General features: G+C 45.3%; 1 non-coding gene and 1 pseudogene across 1 annotated transcript; both read right to left on the reverse strand.

Annotated features, from left to right (window-relative positions):
• Window positions 1-1,188: 1,188 nt before the first annotated feature.
• LOC138562815 (olfactory receptor 9G4-like) lies at window positions 1,189-2,114 on the reverse strand (annotated as a pseudogene).
• Window positions 2,115-2,970: 856 nt separating this feature from the next.
• LOC138562825 (small nucleolar RNA SNORA49) lies at window positions 2,971-3,105 on the reverse strand. The gene has a single exon (XR_011299347.1). It is a non-coding gene; the product is annotated as a small nucleolar RNA SNORA49 (small nucleolar RNA).
• Between the last annotated feature and the right edge of the window lie 9,401 nt (window positions 3,106-12,506).

Below are 12,506 nucleotides of genomic sequence, written 5' to 3' on the forward strand. Positions count from 1 at the left end.
TCGCTAACCCATTCCGCCTGGGCCGTAATGAGGCCCAAGGACTTTAACACACTTTTGTTTGGTACTAAAAAATATGGAATAATGGTTGACTATCTCACAAAATGCCTGTCGCTGGATTTCCAGAGGACATTTTTAAGGTTCAGATTATATCTCTTATTCTCAAATCCGAGAGTAGCAATACAAATAGCCATAGTACAATATCTTGATATGGTGTTACCAATTATGAAAACTCAGAAAGATTAGGAAATGGTCAACTCATGTCAAAAGGGACACACATGAATTAAGAGTAGCAAGACTGGAACGGAATGTAAATAATATGATGGCATTAATGAATTTATGGTTAGTGATGTGGAATGGTATCTCTTTTATGCACTAATGGAAAATCATTTACGTTTATGTATTTATATGTTGGATAGTATGTTAATTAATTTGTACATGTATGATGCTTTTTCTTCTCTCCTCTTTTGTATAAAACAATTTGAAAAGTTGTATCTTCAACTAAACAAATTATTAAAAAAATTTAAAAAATCAGCAAAGGATGTGTTGGTGTTACCAAGTGTCACTGTGCCAATCTTTCAATGAGTGTTGTTTTGGTTGGGAATTAGTGACATTGTCAGCATCTTGTGGGAAGAAGATGATAACACCAAACGGTCAGATCAATAAACATGAGAAACAAAGGTATCCCCTCACACTCGTGCACTGGAGTGCAACTGATAAATAGGATGCAATATTCATTAAGTAATTCATACAATTAAAACCACTTACAGTGAGTCTAACAAGAACTTGCATGTCTTTATTGATTGAAAACCACAGGCATTGTGCACACAAGTGTGAGGGGATACCTTTGTTTTTCAGATGCAAATACAGCCCAAACTGCTTGGTCACATCCCTTCTGCACGAGACAGCAATCATTTATCTTCCTTCATATATTTTAGTTACAATTGAATGTGTAGCGCTATGATACGTGCAACCGCATTCAAACTCACTATTTCACTTATTGCTGCAACATCTACACGTGCTGATTAGTAAATCTCATTCTGCAATCAAAGCTACATCTTGCGGGCAAAATGGCAATGATTAAAGGCAAATCAGAAAGACTTGGAGAAACTTCAACAACGTCATGACAGTAACATTTTCATTACAATCCATATTTGATTAAGCCACATTTCTGTTTGAGATTGTGTTCATTCATGAAGACTGTGATTTATTCATGTTCTTCCTTAGGGCATTTTTAAACCCTGTGTTCTTCAGACTGTACATAATGGGGGTTACACAGAGGACCAATTATGATATAGATCAAAGAGGAGATCTTGCTGTCCCCCATGGCTGATTTTGGTCGAAGATATGTAGCACAGAGAGATGCATAGAAAACAAAAACCAGTCAGGTGGGAGGCACAGGTCGAGAACGCCTTCCCACTGCCCCCCTTTGCCTTGATTTTCAAAATAGAAGAGATAATGTTGACATACGATATGATGATCAAAAGAAAAGACCCCAGTGATAATGAAGCCCCAGTAACATATATAAATAATATTTCAATTGTGTAAGTACTGGTGCATGTGATCTTCATCAGTGCGGTCACATCACAGAAGAAGTGATTGATAGTGTGAGAGCCACAGTAGGAGAACGCAGACACAGCTATGGTGATTGGTAGAGCAACCATGAGACCGCCAACCCAGCTTCCTGCAGCCAGCCATATGCACACAGCTAGATTCATGATGGAGGTGTAATGTAAAGGATTGCAGATGGCCACATACCGATCATAAGCCATCACTGTGAGCAAAACAACCTCTGCAGCTCCAATGGAAATGTCAGAATTCACTTTGCACTTTGTGAGAGAAACATGTGAGTCCTTAAGAATGAAGTGTGCCAGCATTGCAGGGAGAACATCTGAGGTGTATGTGATGTCAATTAGTGACAACATAGCAACAAAGAAGTACATGGGGGTGTGCAGCTGTGAGTTACTGGAAGTTGTTGCCACAATAAGAAGGTTTCCACTCAGAGTGTGCAGGTACATCATTAAAAACACACTAAAGAGTGGAGCTTGGGGGCGTGGAAGATCTGAAAAGCGAACAATCAGGATTTTGGTGGCTGAACTTTGATTTTCTACTTCCATTCATGGATAAATTCAGCGACTGTAGGGTTGGATTTGAAGGTAAACTGAAATAAATCCACACGCAAAGGAATTAGTACTATTGCTGAAACATATGCCGGGATTAAGGTGGCTGTATACATGTGCTTGTTGCAATAATTTAAGTAAAAGTGAAAGTTACACTGATGAAAAAATGTGTTCCTGTATTTTCATTCAGCATTTCTCATTGTTTATATATGTTGGCGATGCTCATCTCCAAATTGCTTACAATTCATTGCATGTATTTCAGTGAGGCTTAAGTTGGCTATTATGTGTAAATTGTTATTCACTCCCTTGCATCCCAAACAACTCAGCATAATGAGCACGTGGAGGGCATGCAAAACCAGGGTTGGGGTCTCTATTCCTGAATGGGAAACCATCATTTGTGATGGCACTTCATAATCTATATACAGCCAATAGTTGGTGTCTCTCTGGACACTTTAACAAACTGTCATGTTGGCTGGAAACACTCTGCTTCCTGGAACAATTTAATAGGGAGTGGATTACAGGGGGTTCAGGTGGTTATGATTAATTCAATGATGTTTATAAATTACCATTTCCATTTTCCATTGTCACTTGAAGTGGCAGGGGTGTGCTAGATGTGGGCCCAGCCCTCTCATCATGTAAAATATTACTTTGATTAATACACAGGGCCTCATTACAAGATGTGCAGAATGGGTTTAACGGCACCGGTAATGGTGCCGGCTCCATTAAACCCACTACGCACTATTACGAGGTCCCCTCGTGGGACCGGCTGTGGACGTCTGGTTTTTCCAGACGTCCATAGCGGGTTGCTCGAGAGAACCAGGGAGCTAACAATGGACCCGTAATTGACAGGCCTGTTGTTAGCTCCCTCCCCAATCCCATTGAGGCCTATGGGGGCTCAAATGGGGAAGGACTGGGCCTGTGTTCCCTGAAGGAGGAATTACCGGGCCCTCCACACTCGGAATGGCCCGGTAATTCCCCATTCAGGGCACCCAGACACGGACACGATTTTGGAGACAGTCATGGCGCCAATAGGTACTGAGGAGAGAGTGGTCAGACAAGCTGAGAGGGGTGACCAAGGGAATAGAGAGAGTGAGGTTGGAGTGGATGATGGTGTCTAGCGTGTATCCAGCAGAATCACTTGGGCCAGAGGGAAGAATGGAGAGGAATAGGGAGGAGCAGAGGTTAGTGTTTAAGTCACCCAGGAGTAGAATTTTGGAGGTGGTAGAGAGTAGGGAGGAACACAACTCCGCCCACTCAGAGAGGAACAGAGAAGAAGCATCTGGAGGCCGGTAAATGGTAACAATGGTCAAGGTGGAGGAAGGAGAGAAGACAAATTGGCATACTACACTCTCAAAGGACGAATAGGGCAGAGTGGGTAGGATGGAAAAAGGAATCCACTCAGGGAAGATTAAGGCAACCCCGACGCCATCATGGTGGGGTTGAGGCTTTGAGGTGATCTTAAAGCTGTCAGGTTGGAGTGAGTCAAAGGAGGTAACTGAAAGGCAGATGTCAGCAGAGTGTTTGATGGCTGAGCATGAGTTGAGGGTCTTCAGGTGGAGACGATTGCTGCCTTTGAAGATTTTTTGAGGTGCAGTGTAGGGGAGTGTAGGGGACTTCAGTCAGAAGTGGTGGAGTAGGGGGATAGAAGGGAAAGAGGCAGGGGAAGGAAGGAAATTGATTAGAGATGGCATGATCCGGTCAAAGAGAAGTAGGTTGCCTGAGGGCCTTGAACCAGGACCGTGTCTGTGAGGTAGACATTGATGCAACAGTAAAATTAGAAGGAGCTTGTATGGACGACTTCCCACATGGTGTCGCCATTAATGGATGTGGGAGATAAGGGGGGGAGTGGCTGCGAGGTGAGAGATCCATATGCCAGGAGATGGGACAGATAATAGGATATCACTGATGATTTCTCTGGATGATGCACAGACATAGGTGTCTGCAATTGGGAGGACAGGGTTTGCAGCAAGGATGTCTTTTTTTGTGCTTTTTCCACCCAGCTTTTTTGAGAGAGGGAGGATAGGTGATGGTGCAGAAGTTGGAGTAGATTGGGGAGATGGTGAGTGCCATCTTGGAGTGAGAGTAGGAAGTGAGAGGCAGAGCGAAATGCAAGGGTGAGTTGGCTGTGTATGTGTGTGCTGCAATTCACAGTTCTGAACCAGATACACAGTAGGCCAAGTGGGTGTTAAGAGTACACATAACAAAACAGTGGAGGATGAAGGCACACCTACACTAACAGTCACATACAATGCAGGATGAAGGCACCTTCATTTGGTTTTTACACTAACAGTCACATACAATGTAGGAAGACACAGGTATTGCAGCACATCAGTACACATGTGAGGTCAGTAGACATGTGGTTCAGGGAGTGAACAGCAGAGTGAAGTTTCACCTTAGTACAGGGGACATCTGCCAGCAGAGCTGGGGAATGCGAGTGACTGGAGAGGCAGGGGGAGTCAGTCAAGTAGAGATGAGGCAGCCACCAACCAACAGTCAGTACTCACGTGATGGAAAGAGGGGCGATGTCACAGTCCAGAGGTGCATGGATGGAGTAACCAACATGATTAAGCATCTTTGCTGCAGTAGTAGGATAGTAGGGCTTGCAAGCCCAGCCAGGAACGGACAGGAACAGACAGGGTCTTTGATGTGGGCCTTTGCAGAGGGGGTCGGCTAAAGCCTGCCGGTTCCTCGATAGACAAGATGAATGCTGGATTGCCTGATCAGCAAGAGGGGAGGCGGGCAAAAGGAGAACTCAGAAGAGCATTCTGAGTATCATTGAAGTGGCGGCCATCGTTAGAATGCCTTGTGGTACTCGATAATATAAGGGCACACAGGCTTCTGCTAACAAAGTCCCAATCCTCCCAGTGCACACTGCCCCCAGAGCACTGGGAGGCAGTGATAGATCATACAGTAATGCCCCACAAATTTCGCAAGTGGTTGTATGCTAATTTAGAAATAAACTACATTTTCCATTTTTTCCTAGATTTCCAATTCAAAATGAAGCATACTGCACGTTGTGTCTAGGATTGATGCCATAATTGGTGAAGTCCTAGAATGGATGCAGAGAAAGTGAGAGACAGAGGCAGGTTAGAGGCAAGGGAAAAATATTAGCTAGCAGTCAGACGAGAGTTAGCTTAAGAGGGTAACTCAGAAGCGAGGAGGTAAGCTTTTAGTTTATTTTTGAACAAATCCATATGGACTGTTTATCAGATGTCCAGGGGAAGAGAATTCCATACAAGTGGGGCAAGAAGAGAGAAAGAGCAGACGCGAGAGAAAGCACAGGGAGGGCGAAGAGCCACAAGGGTTTTCGAGGAGGCAGAGCACAGTTTACGAGAAAGGTGTGTAGAGTTGGAAAGAAGAAGATAGATACAGTGCTGCCTTACCCTGGATAGATTTGTGAACAGGAAAGATCATTTAAATCTTGCCCTGCGTTGCATCATCAGCCATCCAGCCTGGTGACACTACGAGGAAGTATGTGTTAAGTGAGAGAGTCGAAACAGAGTCCTGGTAACAAAGTTAATGATCTTGTTGAGAGGACAGAAAGCATGGCTGGGGAGACCAAAGAAGATGCTGGCACAGTAGTACAGTTTAGAGAAGACAAAAGTGGCTAAAAGATGCTTGGTGCTGTTGAAAGGAAGGAGTTTTTGTCCTAATATTTAGGAGGATGAAGCAAGCTATTGTTGCCATTGTTCCAGTTTTAGAGATGAAAGTAGAGTAGGTGTGAGAAGGATGATTTCTAGCTGAACAAGAGTAGGAGAGAGACTGTCATGTGGGAACTGGATAGGCAGAGGAAGAGATGAGGGAGCTTTTGGGAGGGAAAAAGAGTATCACGGATTTGATAGAGTTTAACATCAGATAGTATGAAGCCATCCAATATTTAATGGCAGAGAGACAGTTGGAAATGTTGATAGAGAGATCAGAGGAGAGCTCAGGAAAAGAGAAGAAGATGTGGGTGTTGTCCACAAAGAGTTGATACGAGAACCCAAATGAGGAGATTAGTGCCACAAGAGCAGAAGTGTAGAGTGTAAAGAAGAGCGGACCCAAGACAGATCCTTGTGGACACCAAAATTTAGAGGAGTGACTTGAGAGGTGCTGTTACTCCAGGAGACAGAAAATGGGCGAGGTGCAAGGTGGGATTCAATCCAGAGAATGGCTTGATCGTGAATCTCAAGAAGAAAGAGAATATTAAGGAGATCAGAGTGATTGACTGTCTCAAAGGCAGCAGACAGGTCAAGGAGAATTAGGATAGAGGATAGGTTTGAATGCTTAGCAGATCCGATGAAGTTGGACACATTCATGAGAGCAGTTTCCGTGGAGTGACAGGAGTGGAAACCTGGGTGTAGAGGATCTGGAAGGTTGTGGATGTCTAATAAACTGATAAGATGGTTGAACACAAAACTTTCAAACACTTTAGAGTAGAGTGGAAGGAGAGATACAGGGCGGAAGTTAGCCGGTAGGTTTGGGTCAGCCCATTGCTTTTTTAGGAGAGGGAGGATCATTGCTGTTTTGACAACATTACATTGGTGTTTCCCTGGGAGCGGCTGTCTTCCATGTGGATTGACCATCCGCAAGCCCAGGCTGCACCTCTGGCTGTGCTGCGTTACAGATGTCACCTCTGGGAAGGAATGGGGATCCTGCCAGGGCTCCGTGGAACTGCCACTGGACTTGGGGACGGCCGACCCACATGGGAGACAAGGCGCCCAAGGCCAGAGGCATCACCTTGGACCATCCTGAATTTTTGGCTGGCCTGTGTTACAAATTCTCCCTTCAGAGAAGTATTGGCACACTGCCAGGGCTCCCTGGTGGGGAAAAGCTGTAGCACAGGCCAGCCAGAACTCCAAGATGGTCGGAGGGGATGTCCCTGGCCTTGGGTGGCTGTCTCCTATGTGGTCTGACCATCCCCAAGTCCAGCAGTGGGTCCAGGGAGCCTCGGCAGGGTCCCCAACCTTTCCCAGAGGGAGAAGCTGTAATGCAGCCCAGCCAGAACTCCAGGGCGGTAGGGGGTCATATCACTGTTCTTGGGCTGCTGACTCCCATGTGGGTTGAACATCCCCAAGCCCAGCATTGGTTCCAGGGAGTACCAGGATATTCCTCATCCTTTCCAGGAGGGAGAAGCTGTAACACAAGCCAGCCAGAGCTCCAGGAAAGTCGGGGATAATGTCCCTGGCCTTGGGCACGCGTCTCGCACGTGGGTCTTTGCCGGGGGCTTGTGGGTAATACATTCATTGACGATTTGCACAATTCAGACATCTGTGGATTGCCACGGGTGTCTTCTTTTCTGAAATGCATGGGGTTGCTTGTTTTCCTTGGTGTCTGCAACACCCAGGGCCCAAATCTGTAGGTTGGCTCCCCAAACCCTTTGGGGATAGCAGTGGTTTAGCCTTTTCCCTTTGCGCCCAGGTAGGTGTACCCACACATGTGAGGTACCTTTTCTATCGGGACAACTGTGGGAATGTGGAAAGGTAGGACATGTGGTGTTGCTGGCTTGTTTCGGTGGGTGGGCAGAGGGAAATGTCTGAAAATGGTGTGTTTTGTTTGCCAAATTTTGGACTATGCCAGGGATTGTGGGTAATGAATTCTGGGGCGATTCATACAAGTCAGACCTCTATGGATTCCCACAGGTTTCTCCTTTTTGGAAATGCATGGGGTTCCCTGTTTTTCCTTGGTGGCTTTGATACCCCAAGCCCAAATCTGTAGAATGTCCACAAGAGCAAAATTCTTCAAAATCTGCTCTGCCGAAAGACTTGGGGTTAGCAGTGGTTTAGCCTTTTCCCTGTGTGCTCATGGAAGGTGCAACCACATGTGTGAGGTGTGATTTTCATTGGGACACCTATGGAAACACATGAAAGTAGGACATGTGTTGTGTTTGCTTGGTTTTAATAATGTTTTGACACATCTGCTGCTGCACTTTGTCACATAACCCTTTCATTTCCCAAATGTGACCTACATTTAGTCACTGCTTTAATCACTATACGCTTTTGTAACCTAAACAAGTCACCTACCCTTCAAAAGGTCTGCCTGTGCTCTTTCAAAAAATGTATACTTGCCCTTCCTCACCACATTTGTTTTCCTTTTTTACACATGATAAGTACACTTGTTTAGGCCATAAACTTACAAATCATGTGTACCATGGCTCAGTTTTTGGCTTGTGGTATTGCTTCTTTTGTGAAACATTACAAAAAATGTGTGATTTCCTAACTGGAAAAGTCAGGGTATGTAGCAGAGGATTGCTTTTCTCAAACTTCACTGAAGCCATTGACTTAATGAGCCAACCATGTCCACCACATACCTTTTTTTATGTCATGTTCCCAATTTTTCCCCAAACTATGGAATTTTTCCCTACATAGTTGTTGGATGACCTGCGCAAATAACTCCTTCCTAAACTTGGAATTTCGTCTACTTTTCTGAAATGTATGCCTTTCTGACCTCCCATTCAGCTTTCATACCCTTCTCTTCCATTCCTTTCAGCATGTCCTATTGGAAAAAAGGCCACTGTCACTTACCTCTCACAAAACTCCTGGTAACCATATCAAAATATGTTTTTCTGGTTTCCACTCAACCTGTTCTTGAAAGCCTGGATAATGGCAAATTCAGCACAGCAAGTTTGGCAGTGGTGGAAGGGACCCTTGGCATAAAGGGGTTAAAGAGTTTGGCTGAGTTGTTAGATGCCGCAGAGATGCAGACTTGAATGTGAGCTGAGCTCCCTTAGTGTGGACAGAGAGTCGGTATTGCCTTTGGAGCAGGCGGCAGGCCAGTTTGTCAGAGGATACACAAAATGCCAGCCATTTCCTCTCAGCCACTCTACACTTGCGTTTAAGGGTGACAAGGTCTGAGTCGTACCAAGAGTTGCACTTGGCTTTGGGCTTCAGGTGGATCCGCATGACAGGGGCAAGTACATCAAGAGTGTCAGAGATAGACGAATGGAGGTTGGAGAGGGCTTTGTCAGGATGTGAGTCAGCCAGAGGTGCAGGAGAGGGAGAGAAAGTGGCGGCAAAAGCCTCAACTGACACAAGCTTCATGGGTCAGATGACCGAGAAGGTGGGTGGGAATGAAGGGGGTGGCTCGGCCTGAGAGGTAGAGCGAGAGAGAGAGAGAGATGAGAGGAGATGAGAAAGTGTTCACTCCAGGAGCGAGGAGTGGTGAGAGGGTTAGAAAGGGGTAGGTCTGAGGAGATCAGCACATACAGGGTGTGGCTGCAGAGTGAGTTGGGCCAGAGGGAAGAATAGAGAGAGAGAAAGAGAGTCACAGAGGTTGCCAAATAGTCCAGAGGAGGGGCAGCAAGCATCCAGGTGGATGTTGAGGTCTCTAAGAGTAGGGAGTTGAGTGGGCGAGGCCAGGAGGGAGGAGGAGAGGTCCGCCCACTCACAGACGAAGGAGGTTACCTGACCAGGAAGATCAAAGCTACTCCCCCACCGGGATGGGTGGATCTGGGTGCGGAGAGGATCTTGTAGCCATCAGGGAGGAGAGTGTCTAAACTTGTGACAGATCTGGCCATGAACCATGTCTCGGTTAGACCGAGAACATCAAGGTCAAGTTCTGCCATGAGATGGCAGATGGCGGAGAAGTGTTTGGCAGCTGATCAAGAGTTTACAGTGGCAATGTGGAGAAGGTTGCCCACCTTGAAAGACTTTCGGGGAAGGGTACAGGTGACAGGTACTCCCTGCTGAAGTGTAGAAGGAGCCCAAGGGTGGGCAGAGGAAGGAGTAGAGGGCAAGGTAGCCAAAGAGGAGGATGAAGGAGCCAGATAGGTGGCAGAACAAGGAGGCAAGGAAGCCGGAGAAGGGAAAGAAGAGACAGCAGGAGAGGAAAGGAAGTTGATGAGGCACGGGAAGCATCTATCAAAGGAGAGGCTGTTGGCCTGAGGGCATTGGACCAAGACAGTGCCATTTAGGTACACATTAATGTTTATCTAGGTCTCTAGGCCCAAGCTACTCCTCACTGATGAAGAACAGTGGTCTGGAGGGTTGCCCAGAGCATTGCCAGTGGTTAAGATTCATTCTAAACCTTCCAGCCATCACCCCTTTGTTTTTGCTGTGTCACCCCGAGTGGGACGGGTATGCCAAGACGTGGGTCCTGTGCCTGCTGGGCCTAGAGACCCAAGCTACTCCTCACTGATGAACCCCAACAAGGGCAAAACATGTTTGGGGATGCTTGTGGTCTCGTGCAAAAGGGATGTGGCCTAGCAGTTCGGGCTGGACTGCCCCTTTTGGGGTGGGGCCAAGCCTGATTTGCATATGGTCTTTCCCCTTCTGCAATGGCTTGGCAGGTGAAGAACGGTGGTCTGGAGGGTTGCCCAGAGCATTGCCAGTGGTTAAGATTCATTCTAAACCTTCCAGCCATCACCCCTTTGTTTTTGCTTTGGCACCCCGAGTGGGACAGGTATGCCCAGACGTGGGTCCCGTGCCTGCTGGGCCTAGAGAGCCAAGCTACTCCTCACTGATGAGCCCCAAAAAGGGTGAAACATGTTTGGGGATACTTGTAGTCTCGTGCAAAAGGAATGTGCCCTAGCAGTTCGGGCTGGACTGCCCCTTTTGGGGTGGGGCCAAGCCTGATTTGCATATGTTCTTTCCCCTTCTGTAATGGCTTGGCAGGCAAAGAACGGTGGTCTGGAGGGTTTCCCAGAGCATTGCCAGTGGCTCAGATTCATTATAAACCTTCCAGCCATCACCCCTTTGTTTTTGCTTTGTCACCCCGAGTGGGACGGGTATGCCCAGATGTGGGTCCCGTGCCTGTTGGTCCTAGAGACCGAAGCTACTCCTCACTGATGAGCCCCAACAAGGGTGAAACATGTTTGGGGATGCTTGTGGTCTTGTGCAGAAGGGATGTGATTTAGCAGTTTGGGCTGGACTGCCCCTTTTGGGGTGGGGCCAAGCCTGATTTGCATATGGTCTTTCCCCTTCTGTAATGGCTTGGCAGACGAAGAACGTTGGTCTGGAGGGTTGCCCAGAGCATTGCCAATGGTTAAGATTCATTCTAAACCTTCCAGCCATCACCCCTTTGTTTTTGCTGAGTTTTCTTATTTCAACATATATTGGATGTACTTGTTATATGGTTGCATTATTTTGTGGTGGTTGTGGTCAGTAGCCCCCAGAAATCTGGCCCCTGGCCACATACAACATATTAATATTTGTATAGTAATTATAGGTACTGTAGTAGGAGTATAGATTATTTGTAATATGGTGGAATAATACAATTGAAGTGTAAATAATATTTATGAATGTAGTACAATTAAGGGTAATGCTTATCAAATGTGTATTTGTTTCTTATAAAGATAACAAAAAGGATTACATTTAGTTGGGTTAATGAAGGTGGAATCTTTGGTGTTTTCTCTGTCAAAAAAAACACAGTAGCATACGTTAAGCAGGATAGTTTAAAATGTTTAATTGCATACCATTTCACATATTCATGTATTTTTTAGACCTTGATAATCAGTATATTCTACGTACTATGTTTGGTACAACATTGATGTGTGGTACACAGTTGGCGTTCAATAATCATTGGGTCATTTGGGAAAAACAATCAATAGAGGATTACAAAAATAAACAATTACATATAAGTGTGACAGGATGTTTATTTGAAGTGGGTTGTAATTAAGGGAATGTTTAAAGTGTTTAGATACCTGTGTATTCTAAGTATATTGGACGTTAGAAGAAGTTTTGTAGTAAGAAGAATTGTGATGGTGTATTTGGAGTGCAGTGCAATGAAGGGTATTTTTAAAGTAGCTAGATACCTGTTGGTGTATTCTAACTACTTAGCCTTTTAAAAGTAGTATTGTAGTATTATGAATGTAGTTAGATACCAGTTGGCGTATTCTAACTGTTTATTGTGCTAAATTTCAATTACTAAATTTGGGTTTAAGGAACATTAAGTAGGCATTTGCTAGTAACCTATGTTTTAGAGTAACGGATGTATCATTACATTCAAACCAACCACTTCTTTTTTTTGACATATGCAGCATAGTGGACTGCAGTGGTTGTGGCACCAGTATGGTAGATTATGCCTACTGTTGTGACAGTTTTCTTGCCAAGAGATATGTGGACTTTTGTGAAGAAAGCAAGATTACAGTTGTTTTTTGTACCATCTGTGTTTGGCAGTGTTTGTATGCGGTACCCTTGGGGACGACTACAGGTGTAAGCAGAGTCTGTACTGCACTTTTTGTGATAGCGGAGCTGAGAAGCCAGGCTTATCTTAAGAGGCATTGTCATCTGTAATGATGTTACACAGAGGTCTACTATCACAGGTGGCCAAATAAATTCTTACACTCAAGGTTTCTTGGTTAAACACTTATTCATTTATTCAACAGTCAGTTATAAAACATTCACTAGAAGGAGGCAGTTAAATATCATACACAAATATACTTCATTACTCTACACTTTAAGTTTCTGAGGC

This window comes from Ambystoma mexicanum, unplaced genomic scaffold (assembly GCF_040938575.1).
Source record: "Ambystoma mexicanum isolate Mex_15411 unplaced genomic scaffold, UKY_AmexF1_1 Mex_scaf69, whole genome shotgun sequence".
Classification (NCBI taxonomy): Eukaryota; Metazoa; Chordata; class Amphibia; order Caudata; family Ambystomatidae; genus Ambystoma; species Ambystoma mexicanum.